Source organism: Oncorhynchus mykiss, chromosome 28 (genome assembly GCF_057628025.1).
Source record: "Oncorhynchus mykiss isolate SJ-2025 chromosome 28, ASM5762802v1, whole genome shotgun sequence".
Lineage (NCBI taxonomy): Eukaryota > Metazoa > Chordata > Actinopteri > Salmoniformes > Salmonidae > Oncorhynchus > Oncorhynchus mykiss.
In genome coordinates this window covers 22,925,614-22,941,777 of record NC_143049.1, presented here as the reverse complement: position 1 = coordinate 22,941,777, position 16,164 = coordinate 22,925,614, and the positions used below count along the sequence as shown (strand labels likewise).

The window sequence follows — 16,164 nt, the reverse complement described above, 5'->3', positions numbered from 1 at the left end:
AATAATAAAAATAAAAACAACACTATGTTGGAATAAAATAGACAAGAATGACGATATACACAGCGAGTACCAACACCATAACAATGTGCAGGGATACAAGGTACTTGAGGTAGATATGTACATATAGGAAGAGGTAAAGACGAGATTTTATGTGATTTGCCTGCCTAATGAGACAGAGGCATTTGTACTTTCAGCTGGAGCTCTCTGCTCATCATTGTCTGCTGCATTGTGTACCTACATCTCCTGCTTGATTGGTGGTTTATTTTTAGTTGTCTGGGAATGTCAGGGTGGCCTTTATGAATGAGACCTTTTTCCCATTGTGACAGGGGAGAAACCCACTGCTGCCTAGTTGGCAATGTTAAATAGTGGGACACAGTCAGAGAGGGATAGCCCTTTGTGTTTGGGTACTTCTGAGACTCTAGCATGGGCCAGGCTACAATTGACTCCATAACTACCCTACATACAGCACAGATATACTGTATCTTTCCTTACAGTACTTACAGTACTGTACCTCAGAGGCCTACACCTAGAGTGGCCAATACCATTGAGATGTCCACTGAATCAGATAACTACCCTATATATAGCACTTACATATTATAACTTAATGTACAGTATTAAAGAGGCCTCCATCTAGAGTGAAAAATACTCTGAGAGGACACATTGAGTACCTATAATTTCCTTGTAGGATGCCCATTCCTTCCTTAGTGAAAGTGATGCAGTCCGTGGCCCTGGTGAGAGGTACTTCATCAGCTCCAATTTCACAGGAACTGTCACAGTCTTTAATTCTCCATCTCCATTTCAAAGCAGAGCGACTAGGGGTCTCTGCTCTGAGACAAAGAATGCATCCCAAATGGAACCCTATTCTCTATGTAGTGCGCAACGTTTGACCAGAGCCAGGTCCTTGGTCAAAAGTTGTGCACTACATAGGGAATAGGATGCCATTTGGGGCTTAGCCAAAGTAGAATGGGCGAATAGCATTTAATTGCCTGGTTTTATGAGGGCTGCTGAGGAGTAATAGCCACTCAGCACTTCTGTCTACATGATAGATGCTGTTGATGGTTGTCTGGGTTGGTGGCGTTGTAGAGGGTGTAGAGTCAGGAGCACTGGGTTGAGGAAGAGCAGGTAGTGGAGTAATAAGAAGCTTTGGTTCACACAAACCCAAAGCAGTCCCAATTGGAACGCACTCAAGCTTGGGTCAAAGTACAGAACTTTCTGTGATCAGTCTCACGATGCATTCCTATCAATGCAATGAGTAGTAGTCACAACATGCATACCGGTATGTCTCCATGCTGTATTGTGAGGGAAAGGTGTCTACACAATATGTGCCATCCATTTTAGTTGAATTACATCACATTTTCTGATTTTCTTTTACTTTTAATCTCAGTTGATATGACCTTTGCCTAACTGTTTAGACCAGCAAACAACACACAGTACAGACCATATTAGCACTTCAATTCAGTTGTTGCCACAGTCTCTTCCCCATAGTTATTAAATGGCTTGCAGAGGTCAATAGCCTGAAATACAATTTCTCTGCCATTGAATAGACAGCAAAAGCTCGCAGTTACCACGGAATGTCTATGTTTGCCCGTAAAAATGTGAACTTGTGAAAGAGAACTGGGGACACTGCTGAACGTTAAGCACTCTCAATTCAAATGGAATCCTAATCTCTTCAAATGAAGGAGGAACACTGTAGACTAGACTATCCCCACTTCTGTAGAATTAGAGAACATTGTACACATTTTCCGCCGTCCTGGCACTGCATATATTTCATTTGTCATCGTGATGCCACCATAGGTTATTATAGGATATTGTGAATGCTGTGATTGTATAAAAAATGATTTATGTGAATCCAAGACGTTATCATTGAAAAAGTGAAAAATGTAATCATATAACTAAAATGCACAGTCATGATTCTTGTTGTGGAAAGTAAAAAATTTTAATACATATTTAATAATCCGTAGAAGGAAATTATGAATAGATCACATTGAATAAAGTGATTGAATGTTGACATGGTTGAATTCCAATCCAGCCATGAGACTAATTATTCTCCACGTCATTGCATTTTGTTAGTCTCCTCCTCGTGATAAAGTAAATTCAAAGTCTCAGTCCATGAAAACCAATTACCTACTTTGCTGCACGACATTGAGGAAGCTATCATTATCTAGTTAAGAACATTAATGAACGTTTTTCACATGATGGACTTTCATTGACTTATTTAATTAATGTCACACTGAACAGAGCATTTATCAGAATGTGTTTACTTCTCTTGGTTAAGTTTCACATTAAACCAATGTGATATGTTTCAGTCCATCAGCTGCAATGTACCAGTGAATTATGCGCATAATGTTTTAGACAAATAATTTTCCTGTTAGTGGTATACAAGTAAACCACTTAGTTCATCTATCATATTCTATTTTCTCCTTTTCCCTCTATCCTCTCAAACATCATTTAGATTATCATGCTGTAAAGGAACTTCAATCTAGAACACTCATTTATAAACTTTCACATAGGCATATTGTTCTCGTAAGAAAATTAAATGTATAATGTTGAGTTTTCTTAGACTTTCAATTATGATGGCACGATTGGGTTGACAGGTGTGCATAAGAGCATATGAACATTAGAGAATAGCTGACAGAGTACACGGTAGCGTAGAGACAAAACACAATTTATATTCAAACTGAAGATACTTATCATAGGGTTAACTAGCATAGTGTGAATTATGGTCATTTATATGTATATTCTATCCTAACACCCTTAAAGCAATTGATGTGACTTGTTGGATATTATCTTTTACTTCATGTCTTAGTGACAAAACAAAACAAAATGTATTAAAAGTGATCCGTTCGTTGTACTGTAATAAGAAAATCAATCAAGCGTTTTCATAGACATAACATATTCCTCTTGATCACATACATAGGAGCACCTCAGAAGTAGTGACAATGCAGACACTACACACTGACAGTGTCAACTAGGTCACTGTTTTTACACTGTTACGGTCCCTGTGAGAAATGTGTTGATTTCTATGCAATGGATTACACATGTTTCTAACCCTTGTGTAGTCTTAACATTCGGTATACTCTCCTTGTCCTAAGGGTAAAAAAATGACCCGTCTTCACTAAAGCCCTAATTTAAAGTAGCTTAATTGAAGAAACAACCTGTCGTTCATCACAAACGTTGTGAATATCTGGATTTTCACTGTTCACAATGCAGAAAGACTGCATTTAATCAGTGGACACCACTCGTTTTTATTACAACACACCTGTCCTAATTGGTTTATTATTATTATTATTATTATTATTATTATTAAATGCAGTCTTTATTATTATTATTGCTAAAGGTACTCGTACAAAAGGTACATCGGTGTAAACATGATTTCTTTAGCCAGAGATGGCACTTCTATAGCCTAAGAAAGTAGCAGAAATGCGCAGAAAGTAGTTTGAATGCATTTTATTGAAGGGAAACAATAACAGTCTTGAACGTTTTAGGCAACATGGTGATACATTCTTATATACTGTACAATGAGGAACTCAACTACAAAATACTAGTCTTCTCCCATTTTCTGAACCATTGCCCCCACCCACAAGGTGTACAAACAACAAAAATAAATCATTATAATATAAGATAATAGATACAAAACAAAAATGTGAAGAACATAAATCAATCAGCTCTAATTAGCACATGTAGGACAGTATGCAAGTGTGTGTCCATGGACTTTGCAGATGTATTTCTTACATGTGTAGCACATAGTATTGTCTTACAGTACTTCTTTGGGGGGCAGAACTGGCATCTCCTGCTCTTGCCTGCCGCTGCAGACAGGTGGATCAGGACAAGAATCAGTCCCCTGAACAGCTTTCACTCGCTCCCTTCCCTTCTTTGTATTTGTTGTGTTACAAGTGACTTTTTTTTTTGTATGAGGACACACCAATGATGTTATGCGCAGTCATCCTCCTGCAGCTGTAAGTTCCAATCACCTTGTCCAGGTAATCCACGCCTCCTTTGTTGTGGTTGTAGTCCAGGATGATGGCTGGCTTCCTGTCCTCACGATCAGTGATCTCAGCCGTTTTGTGCAGTGTGCTCAGGAGGAACACATTCTTGTTCCTCTTTGGGAGGTAAGACACTAGATTGGTGGTGGGGGTGAAGGCAAACTTTGATGAGAAGCCCTCTCTCTTGCTGGGAATATACTGCCGGAAAGGACAGCGACCTTTTGACAAAAGAGATTACTATCAGTAATTAGTATCAGTGTCACAGAAAATCACATAAATCAATGATATTACAGCAATACATAATGAAAGGAACAGTGAAAATCACTTACATTACAGATATGAAAATAAAAATGTACCTCTGAATTTAACCAGTTGCTCCTCCACTGTTACTTCAGGCCAGGGTTGTAGAGGAATGGCAGACGCTCCACCCACTTCTCCCAGACCTCTCTTATGGCCGCCAGTTTGTCTCTAACACGTCTTGGAGGTCTTGACTCACGTTATCAAATCGTAGTATTCTTGAGAAAGTGTGAAAGACTTTCAGTGGCATCATGGCACGGAAAATCACCCTTAAACTCTCTGCATCCCAGAGACTACATGTAGCTTTGCCTCGGGATATATACACACCCACTAAGATTAGCAGCCCTATGTAGGCATGCAGGTCAATCTCATCCATCCTTTTCCAGTTGGCACCATATTTACGGACACCCTCCAAATTTGTCATCTCCAGAATGATTTTTTCGATGGCTGGTGTGATGAACATGTAGAATGTTGAGGCGATGTCCTGAGCATGGGCAACTGGATGTCTTGTGGGCCCTGGGGTCACCCTTATGACTTGTTGTGCTGCCATCCAACCCTGGTTGTCACAAGGACCATGTTATTTTGCTGTTCTTTGACAAAAATGTCTCTTTCAGCTTGGGGGATTTCTTCTCCATCGTGCTCTGGGTTGTATTCTTCCCCATCTTCTTCTTCAGATACATTTTCTCTTCTAAATCGCTGTTCTCTTGTTCCTCATGGACATCTGAAAAAATCTGATCTACGACCTGTTGGGCACTGAAACGTGCACTCATGGCTTCAGCAAAGAGAGAACTGGGGGGACTGTCATCTGCAGCACCTTTGTAGCCTCTGACTACATTCCCCATTAGTAAACAATTGTTTGTCTGAAATGTTGTTCATTTTTTCTGAAATTGTTTTTATTTTGTCTATGTACTTGAGTCATGTGTGGGGTCGTGGAGGGGTCGTGGAGGGGAGATGCTGCACATGCACAAAACGTTTTAGTTCAATCAGGAGCACACAATCTAAATTTCTGTGTGTGTGTGTGTGTGTGTGTGTGTGTCTTTGTGGTGTGTAAATTATTTTATAACTGCCGGGTCAAAAATGACCCCAAGACAATCTTTGTAACCTGGTGGTGTACAGCTTTCATGGGAATATGAACAAAGGAGATGCTTCACTTTTTCCAATGTTTGGGTCACTCTTGGAAAAGTAATAACATTTCAAGTTGAAAATATATCATTTAGGGGGTTTTCTCTGCTGTTAAACATAGTGGCGGGTCATTTCTGACCGTTAAGACCACATAAGGGTTAAGACAACATAAGGGTTAAGACAACATAAGGGTTCAGAACAACATAAGGGTTAGGACAACATAAGGGTTAAGACAACATAAGGGTTAAGACAACATAAGGGTTCAGATTAGATAGTCCATTGAGTATCTCTTTCGGAAATGGAAATTATCAGTTTGAAATGATAGCTTTGTATTACATTATATATTATTATTATTATATTATTATTATTGTTATAAAATTCTAGAAATTTGCCATGACTACGAATATATAGTGTTCTGGATAAAATGGGTGCACACTAATCTAGAAAAGGCAAAACAATTTAGTTCCCAGAAGGCCATTTTGAAAGAGGGTTGATAGACACAGGACAACAGCTGAATGGATGCTTCGATGCTTTATGTAGCTGTGGTATGGAGTTGATTGTCCAAACAAGCTTGTTTTCTCTGGTGAGCTCATGTCCAGACTTCAACATGTGAGAAAGGGATGATGGCTTTTTACCCTTTTGTTCCCTGGCTTTGTGAACTTTATTATGGTTGTAGTCTACTCCCTCTGCTGGTGACAGTTGCCCGGAGTTCTTGTCACCCCTTGAACATTTCTATAGCCTGGATGCCAGTCTGTTTCTGCTCTCATACCAACTCCTAATGGAATTGCCATGCAAGAGATATGGGACCAGGCTAAGTTTCTACCTGAAGTACATGTAGAACTCTCTGATTATTTGCATTCATTAAAGCAACATGGAAAGTGGAAATTAAAGCAATGATTTACAATGCAGCATGTTGGAGTAGCTAATGAGTCAGCAGATCTGTTTTGATATGTTCTCATGTAACTTATATTCTCATATAACTTTCAGGCAAAGTTTGAGGGCTCAGAGTTTCCATGGTCATTCGGGTGAGTATTTCACACTGTATGGAAAACAGCCCCCAGTGAAAATGACTTTCGATCACTTTTGACCTTAGCAGTAACTGACTCCCAAATGGAATAATCCATTGATTTAAAAATCTACTGTGCCAACAAATTTGGTTGTGCGATAACAAAGTATTATCCTCCCCATGTAAAATCCTAATTCTCACTGTCAACTTTGCAGATGATAGTCTTGTCTACAGCAGAGCCATATGCTTACAGGGTCCATCTGTGGGATATTTTACATACAGTACAAAGCCAGCTTCTCATTTTCGCCAAAGTGACTTATTCTTATGATTTGGTTCTCTGTGTGCCTATTTGAGCCCTCATTCTAAGCAGGGAGTCAAAACAAAACTTATATTTAAAAGCAAATAATACAGTGCCTTGCGAAAGTATTCGGCCACCTTGAACTTTGCGACCTTTTGCCACATTTCAGGCTTCAAACATAAAGATATAAAACTGTATTTTTTTGTGAAGAATCAACAACAAGTGGGACACAATCATGAGGTGGAACGACATTTATTGGATATTTCAAACTTTTTTAACAAATCAAAAACTGAAAAATTGGGCGTGCAAAATTATTCAGCCCCTTTACTTTCAGTGCAGCAAACTCTCTCCAGAAGTTCAGTGAGGATCTCTGAATGATCCAATGTTGACCTAAATGACTAATGATGATAAATACAATCCACCTGTGTGTAATCAAGTCTCCGTATAAATGCACCTACACTGTGATAGTCTCAGAGGTCCGTTAAAAGCGCAGAGAGCATCATGAAGAACAAGGAACACACCAGGCAGGTCCGAGATACTGTTGTGAAGAAGTTTAAAGCCGGATTTGGATACAAAAATATTTCCCAAGCTTTAAACATCCCAAGGAGCACTGTGCAAGCGATAATATTGAAATGGAAGGAGTATCAGACCACTGCAAATCTACCAAGACCTGGCCGTCCCTCTAAACTTTTAGCTCATACAAGGAGAAGACTGATCAGAGATGCAGCCAAGAGGCCCATGATCACTCTGGATGAACTGCAGAGATCTACAGCTGAAGTGGGAGACTCTGTCCATAGGACAACAATCAGTCGTATATTGCACAAATCTGGCCTTTATGGAAGAGTGGCAAGAAGAAAGCCATTTCTTAAAGATATCCATAAAAAGTGTTGTTTAAGTTTGCCACAAGCCACCTGGGAGACACACCAAACATGTGGAAGAAGGTGCTCTGGTCAGATGAAACAGAAATTGAACTTTTTGGCAACAATGCAAGACGTTATGTTTGGCGTAAAAGCAACACAGCTCATCACCCTGAACAAACCATCCCCTCTGTCAAACATGGTGGTGGCAGCATCATGGTTTGGGCCTGCTTTTCTTCAGAAGGGCCAGGGAAGATGGTTAAAATTGATGGGAAGATGGATGGAGCCAAATACAGGACCAAAACCTGATGGAGTCTGCAAAAGACCTGAGACTGGGACGGAGATTTGTCTTCCAACAAGACAATGATCCAAAACATAAAGCAAAATCTACAATGGAATGGTTAAAAAATAAACATATCCAGGTGTTAGAATGGCCAAGTCAAAGTCCAGACCTGAATCCAATCAAGAATCTGTGGAAAGAACTGAAAACTGCTGTTCACAAATGCTCTCCATCCAACCTCACTGAGCTCGAGCTGTTTTGCAAGGAGGAATGGGAAAAAATGTCAGTCTCTCGATGTGCAAAACTGATAGAGACATACCCCAAGCGACTTACAGCTGTAATCGCAGCAAAAGGTGGCGCTACAAAGTATTAACTTAAGGGGGCTGAATAATTTTGCACGCCCAATTTTTCAGTTTTTGATTTGTTAAAAAAGTTTGAAATATCCAATAAATGTCGTTCCACTTCATGATTGTGTCCCGCTTGTTGTTGATTCTTCACAAAAAAATACAGTTTTATATCTTTATGTTTGAAGCCTGAAATGTGGCAAAAGGTCGCAAAGTTCAAGGGGGCCGAATACTTTCGCAAGGCACTGTATATCCTCTGTGGTTGTCTTGAATTAGAAGTTTAATGAACATTGATTTTAAAGATGATTTCATAACTGTGACTTTGCCAGTAGTTTCGAGGACAGCATCTTCCCAATAAACTGGAGTATTGTTGTTGGGTCTCACCATGTAAGTACAACTCGTTAAATGTGAAGAAAGCTCAATATCCAATAGAACTACAGGTGTCCATGTTTCCTTTAGTTTGTATCCAACAAAAGGTAACTTGTAACATATTTTTTACCAAGGTAAAAATAAACACCATGAGATACTAGATGAAAAAAGACTTATTTCATCACATGATTCTTAATGAAACAAGCATAGTTTCAATGAGCAATTTCCGTTATATCAAGTGATGCTCTCTGAGTTGTTAGTTATATGGTATTGCTCATTCACAAGTGCACATTGATGGTCCGTGAGGTGGAATTCTCATCTGATAACACATTTAAAAAAACAGTCTAGTTCATAGTGTTTTTTCATTAACAGAGAACGTGTTATGGTACAAGGCCAGAGTGCATAAAGTCAAATGTAAAGTTTCATTAGACGTATGAATGGGATACACATGGTATACACCGTCCAACCAAATACTAACTTGCCTGTTTCTTTTCCACAATGCAAATTCCTGGTGTTCCAGTGTTCATCTCCCCCCTTTGAGGAATGAGGCTGATGTTAGGACTGATTCACCAGCAGTTCCCCTGATACACATCCGTTCTCTGCGCTACATCCACAGACAAAACTGGGCCAACTGATCTCTGTTTAGAGACAGCATGTGTTCAAGGGCAGGCAACACCATCAATGCTTCCCATGCTCCCCCTCCACACAGCCCAACGGCCCAATGAATCCCAATGCATTGATCAGATCCTAGCCAGTTCTACAAGCTAGTCCAATTTGCCAATCCAGATGTGACAGCCAGGCCAGCACAGTCAACTTTTAGTATAGATACCACCAGGGGGTTGGTTGGCTTCGTCACCCACTTTGACATCACAGCCAATAGCCTTGTCCTGGACACTGATTAAGTGGAATATTGCCTGTGGGGAGGCATACAGAACATACAGAACATAAAGCTCTATCACATCTATCTATCGCTGCCTCGTCCAAGCAGAAATCAAGATAAACCTCTTTGAGCTGTCTTGGTTTATACACTGTAATCCAAAGGTCAGATATTTGCAGGCTAACACATTGTCGGTCAGAACTCTCTCTATGAGCATACAGAAATCAATTTGGTTGTGCGCCATACTGCCTCCAGAGAGGCAATGTCGTCTCTGAAGTGATAGGAGTGCGTGTGACAGTTGTGACAGGAGCCTTCAGAAGTCTGCCTGTGCCGTTGTCATGACACTACCAAGCTGACTGGTAGAACAAAGGCCTGATGTGAGTGTAGCTGCATAGGTCCCAACTGGGGTAGCCTGCTCAGCAGAATATTGAGAGATTATTTTCTCAGCAAATCATCTTATTAAAAAATTGGTTTCTTTAAGCATGCAAACTTTTCAACACACTTTAAGAACATATCATAACCAGAACTTCCTATACAGCTTCACCACAAGAAATAGTCTGTTGCATTTGCATTTCCATCCCAGATGCATAAGTTATATATAGAACGCAGAGAGCTTGTAATGCCAGAGTTGATTTGCTTAATTAATTGAGTGAGTCATGCAGGAAATATTCTGAAGCACAGGAAGGAATTACTTTCGGCATATTGGTTGTGGATCTTGAACACTACACATAAATCCACCTTATTTCCTCTAATGTCCTCCACATGTACTTCCTCCAACCCTCAGGTCGGTGGCTACTGATCTTTGTAACTCACAAATCTAAAAATGAGTTTGGCAAAGAATGTCATGTATGCCTGTGTTCGGTCATTTGAGACTTGACTATTTGAACAAGACAGTAGAACTGGGAACCGAATCCATGAAGATTGTATGACAGCATCCAATCTGAAATCAATTGCTAAATATCTATGGAAGACAAAAAAAAAGGCATTTGAAATTAATCAGAGATTTGAGGTGCCTTTGTGGGTTAAGAAAGCTGTACAAATAAATATTAAAGGCTAAATTGATTGTGTTAGAGTTTCCAATTATCTTACCCAATCACTCATTCCTAAGGCTACTCAAGTAATGAACTGGCCTATTGCTGACCCAAACAATTCTCACAATGTTAATTGACAGGACATCTTACTTGTTTACAGAGGGCAGAAATGTGTAATAACACATATGGTACGGTATAACAGACAGGGGTCAGCAACAACAACAACAAAAATACTACTTTTTATATCAGAGGAAGGCATATTCATAATCCCTTCCCTACTGCAATAAGGGTCAATAGGAATTGATTGAGGAGTGCAATTTCACTCTCTCTCACACTCTCACCCTTTCTGTGTCAATCTGGAGGAAATCTAAGACTGGCCTCCTGTCCTCACCTCCCATCCCAAACCTCTCTGCTCCCAACACCTTTCTGCTCCCCACACCTCTCTGCTCCCCACACGTCTCTGCTCCCCACACGTCTATGCTCCCCACACCTCTCTGCTCCCCACACCTCTAAGCTCCCTACAGCTCTTTGCTCCCCACACCTCTCTGCTGCCCACACGTCTCTGCTGCAGTTCAAGGAGAGAGTGGGGGCTGAGGGGTCAGTGTTTTCCCATATATTAATTTAATCGTTGCTGCCACTGCAAAAAAATATATATAATAGTATACATATGTTTTTTTAAATGTCTGCTGAGACGTGATTTTAAGATCAGTGACAAGTTACAACAAATGACATATCTTCCTCAGATTCTTATCAGGTCATCTGAGAAACCTCCAAGGTAACTATCTAGCTAGCTTGTAATCCTGGAAGTGTAGCCAATCTTATATATAGATTCAAATTCAAGAATTCAAATTAAACTGTCCTCGATTTTCAGAAGAGTTTCGAAGGAAGATAACATAATTTTATTTGCAATAGAATGTTCTTTAAAGAATTCACCAGGAATGGGAGATACCTAGAAAGTTGCACAACTGAATGCATTCAACTGAAATGTGTCTTCCGCATTTAACCCAACGTCTCTGAATCAGAGAGGTGCAGGGGACTGCCTTAATCGACGTCACTGGCGCCTATGGAGAAGTTGTTGTTGCGGGTTAACTACCTTGCTCAAAGGCAGAACGGCAGATTTTGACACCTTGCCGGCTTGAACCAGTGACCTTTCGGTTATTTGCCCAATGCTCTTAACTACTAGGCTAAGTAACCTTCTCACAGTCTCAACAATTATATAAACCTTTTTCTTGAGTATTGTAGATTGAGGTTGCAAGCAGGGAAACATTCTCAAAACCAAACCAATCTCTGATGTGCAGAAAAATAAAATAAATTCAGGTGCATCGCTTGGTGGGTGTATACAGATGTGGGATCTTAATTTGAGCCAGTTGGGGAAATTATCCTGCAACAACATGAAATGTGAATTATTATGTGGTTTATAATGAATTGACATTTCTATTAGTTGATGTATTTCTCGTAAGGGAAAATCAAGTCTGAAATTTTTAAATCTCAAATACTCTACAAGTTTAAAATGTCCTGTTCTTCTGCAACAGCGTGATACAATTAAGGTCCTACGTCTGTAGCATTTGGGATATTTCCAGTGAGGGAATGGGGCTTTTATGCCTCCAGAAGGCAGTTGTTGTGCTTGCCACGGGCCATAACGCCATTAAAAACCTCTTAATCAGATGTGGCTTGCCCACAGCACATTACTTGAACTGTCAGTTCTTTTACGCTGACTTTGATGGATACATTTACTAGTTGAAAGCATGGGAAAAACACTGCTCGTAGCGCCCAGCATGGAGTGCATGGGCTTATTTTAAGGTGTTGCTAATGTGGTGCGTTTTAAGAAAATAAATAACTAACTGAATGGACTTGGCAGGTCAAACATGTTCCTTTAGGATGGGTTTTAGGGTATACATTCTTGGGTTTTGATATGTAGCCCATTGCTAGTTCACTATTTGCTGCTTTCTGACAAATGAACTGTGCTTCATTGAACCCTGCCACTCAATGAAATGCAAGAGATAAAAGCACTTAGAAGATCCTTGCGTATGGCAGACAGGTAAAAATAAAAGTCTCTGCTCCTGGGGTGAAGACTCCTTTAAAAGCTGAAACATGTCTGCTTTTTATTCACCTCTAAAGTTAGAGCAAGTGTAACATTTCATTGTGCAGATACATTTTCCATCAATGAATTCGTTTTTTTTTTTTTGGTCCCTATCACTCCGCTAGAAATTGGCTTATGTTGTTGCCTCTAACTCCAGGGCTCTAATTTGAAGAGACCTGTGCTTAGATATTGATTTATGGATTTTAATCAGTTATCTTATTTCTTATTTGTCATGCAGGAATGTCAGATAGTTATAGATATGCACAGCCAATTTTTTTCCCCACCCTTGGCCTGTCCTGCTGGGAACTGGCAAAGTCCAGATTAATGACTGTGGAAAGGGCCTGTGGTCTGCTGGGTTCAGGTTAATCATACCTGGTGCTGCTCTGTGAGAGTTGGCATCCTGATTAACTGAGGATTCGCTTAACTAGCTTAGCTCTGTAAACACCCTTCAGCAACTATTTTGTTTCCTTCCATATCTCATGGACTAGGCTAATAGCTACATAAAATTAATTACTAATACATGTCTAACAAGAAATGCTTGGCCTGGCCTTGCATAAAACATGTATTTGTATCCCTGTGACATTTTTGTATGCAGTGATAGCTAGCGTATAGCCTGTTGCACACAGCAATAAACCAAGAAAACGTCAAAGACAATTGAAAGATCAAATGACAAAATAGCAAGTTTATGTAAATAAAGCCGATATATTAAGCCTATTCTTGGACTAAAAGGATTTTCTTCTATGGTTCAATAGACTGTGTTTTTTTCCCTCCTACTGTAAATGCTTAGAATACAACACACTGCTGCTGTACTGTGCAGTCTCTCCTAATTCAGCAAGCAAGTTGGTGAGTGTAATGGATTTTGCAACCTGTGTTGAATTCATTATTTCAGTTAGTAGTTTCTGAAATAAAAGCTTGCGTCAAAAGTCTAAGATACTCAGAGAGCTTTGAACCGCTAACAATGGCTCTTTCAGCTTGCAATTATCCCATCAGCCAGCCCAAAAGATCCTTTGTTTCTAGGATGAAAAATGTATCTTAAATTAAAATGCTCCATTTATCCAGTAAATTATTATGCATATAATCATTTGTGTATTGAGGCATGACGCATTTTCATTATCTAAAAAATAGTTTTTCACTAGCACGAGAAGTTGTCACATTGAGTGGCTTTTCATTTTCATTTCGTTATGCATTCTGAGGTTGAACTTGATATGTCATAGTCAAGGTTTTAAAACTCCAGTTGCGGAACTAACGGTTTCAATATTTTTTGAGGAAACCTTTAAAAAATACAGTTAATAACAGCTTTTATCCCCCCCCCCCCCCCCGCACCCCTCCCGCTACCCATTTTTTTTTTGGTGGAAAACGACAAAACAGGTTTTCCATGTCAGGTGATAAATGGATGCTGTGGGGGAATCTATCTGCTGCATCAACAAATTGAAAATGGGATCTCCAAAAGATAACAAATTACAAGAAGCCAGCAATGATTCACACAGAGACCAGCCACAAGTAGTATTGTAGAGATCCCATTTACCTTCTCCTTATAGTCATACTGCTGGCAAAGTGACACATTTCCCCCCAAAACAATCTGTTATGTATGATAGTTTGAAGTGTAATGCATTTGGTGTTTGAATTAATACTATGCATTTCTGTTTGCTCAAAATGACTATCATTATTTATTAGCTTTGCTGACCTGCTCAATGAACACCAGGAAGCAGTATGAATTACATTTAAAATCCCTTTCTCTCACAAACATATATAAAACAGAACGACCTAAAACAGGATTATCTGCATCGTTCTCTTCCTCCAGGACTGGGACAGCAGAGAAATAGTAAAGAGTGTGTGTGCCTGTGTCTGTGGGTTTGCTTTTGTGCGTGTGTGTGTGTGGGGCACAATAGTACAAAGTGGACGGATGCCCTTGTGGCCAAGGGCCTTTCTTTTAGGAACACTGAGATAGGTATCATCAGCACCATGTCGTATTTCAGATCTAACCCTGCTGCCGTCCTCAGTGTATAATAAAACTGAATAGCTGTCGGAGAGCGAAAATGAAGCAATTTTGGCATATTTGCAATTCCTTACAGCTGACAACACAAGTTGCAAAGACTGTCGCTTCATCTCCCAGTAGGTGAGGAAAGGCCCTGAGGATGAGACAAGGCGAGGAAAGTAAATGAGGATTTCTCTTTTCATGTTGAGAGAAGGATTGTCTTCACTACTTTGTTTATTCCAACAGCAGGAGGGTGCTGGCGTAGTATGCATGTTCTTTAACCTGGCTGACAGAGAGCTCATGTGTAGGGGGATAGTGTGTGTGTGTGTGTGTGTGTGTGTGTGTGTGTGTTTTGTCTGACTATAACACCTCTCCTCTCTTTGTGTGTTGACAGGTGCAAGATTAGACATCGAACACAGGAGAACCACCGCTTGAATTTAAGGTAAAACAGCATAATCCATAAAGCTATGGTTTATCATTCAGTATTTATGGTTTGGAAGTCAGCATGTATATTGTGTTGACATGCACAGTATTGACTTTTCGATGCATCCCTCAGTAAAGGAGATGAGTGAAAAAGCACTGGTTTGTTATTTAAAAAAAAATGTATTTCACCTTTATTTAACCAGGTAGGCTAGTTGAGAACAAGTTCTCATTTACAACTGCGACCTGGCCAAGATAAAGCAAAGCAGTGCGACACAAACAACAACACAGAGTTACACATGGAATGAACAAGCGTACAGTCAATAACACAATTAAAAAAGAAAGTCTGAAGAAATGGCATGAGGTAAGGCAATAAATAGGCCATAATAGCAAGTAATTACAATTTAGCAAATTAACACTGGAGTGATAGATGTGCAAGTAGAATGATGATGTGCAAGTAGAAATACTGGTGTGTAAAAGAGCATAAAAGTAAATATGGGGATGAGGTAGGTAGTTGGATGGGCTATTTACAGATGGGCTATGTACAGCTGCAGCGATCGGTTAGCTGCTCGGATAGTGAGGGAAATATAAGTCTCCAGCTTCAGTAATTTTTGCAATTCGTTCCAGTCATTGGCAGCAGAGAACTGGAAGTAAAGGCGGCTAAAGGAGGTGTTGACTTTTGGGATGACCAGTGATATATACCTGCTGGAACACGTGCTACGGGTGGGTGTTGTTATCGTCACCAGTGAGCTGAGATAAGGCGGAGCTTTACCTAGTTATAAAGCTATCATCCCTACTACTATACATTCGATGAAGCATTTAGAGACCAGTTTTCTTTCATCTTCAATTAAACCTCTAACTTTCTAAACTGGTTGAAAACAAGTGAGTTATCACTTGTTGCATGCTGCAAAGTATCCTGGTGCTCAAGAGGCCAGAGTAACTGTCTGACTGACCTGGCCACGCTTAATTGTTACTAATGTGATCACAGCATCACAGCCAGGGCTTAGCACTGAATAAGTAATGGCGTACTGTAGACATTAATTTATTCGTTCCACACAATAGCAGATTAGGATTTTTTTTATGTATGACGGGAGGTAGCCGGCTCAGAGACTCTAGATGCCTCTGGGATATGGCATCTTTAACTTCTTAATGAAATACTTAGAGGGATTGTTGTTATTGTGGCGGTGCAGCAGACATGAGATGAAATGGAAGTAAGCCACTGGAA

The 16,164-nt window shown here is 39.9% G+C and overlaps 1 protein-coding gene across 5 annotated transcripts in view; it reads left to right on the top strand.

Moving 5' to 3' along the window:
* The window catches only part of LOC110508741 (tenascin R (restrictin, janusin)), a 164,621-nt gene that overhangs the window by 54,487 nt on the left and 93,970 nt on the right, over positions 1 to 16,164 (top strand). For 4 of the 5 annotated variants that reach the window (XM_090226108.1, XM_021589506.3, XM_021589507.3 and 1 more), the window contains exon 2: positions 14,914 to 14,961. The gene's annotated coding sequence lies outside the window, so the exon portion shown is untranslated. Of the gene's footprint in view, positions 1 to 6,389; positions 6,428 to 14,913; positions 14,962 to 16,164 lie in introns of all 5 variants that reach the window. The other variant, XM_090226107.1, reaches the window with a different exon arrangement.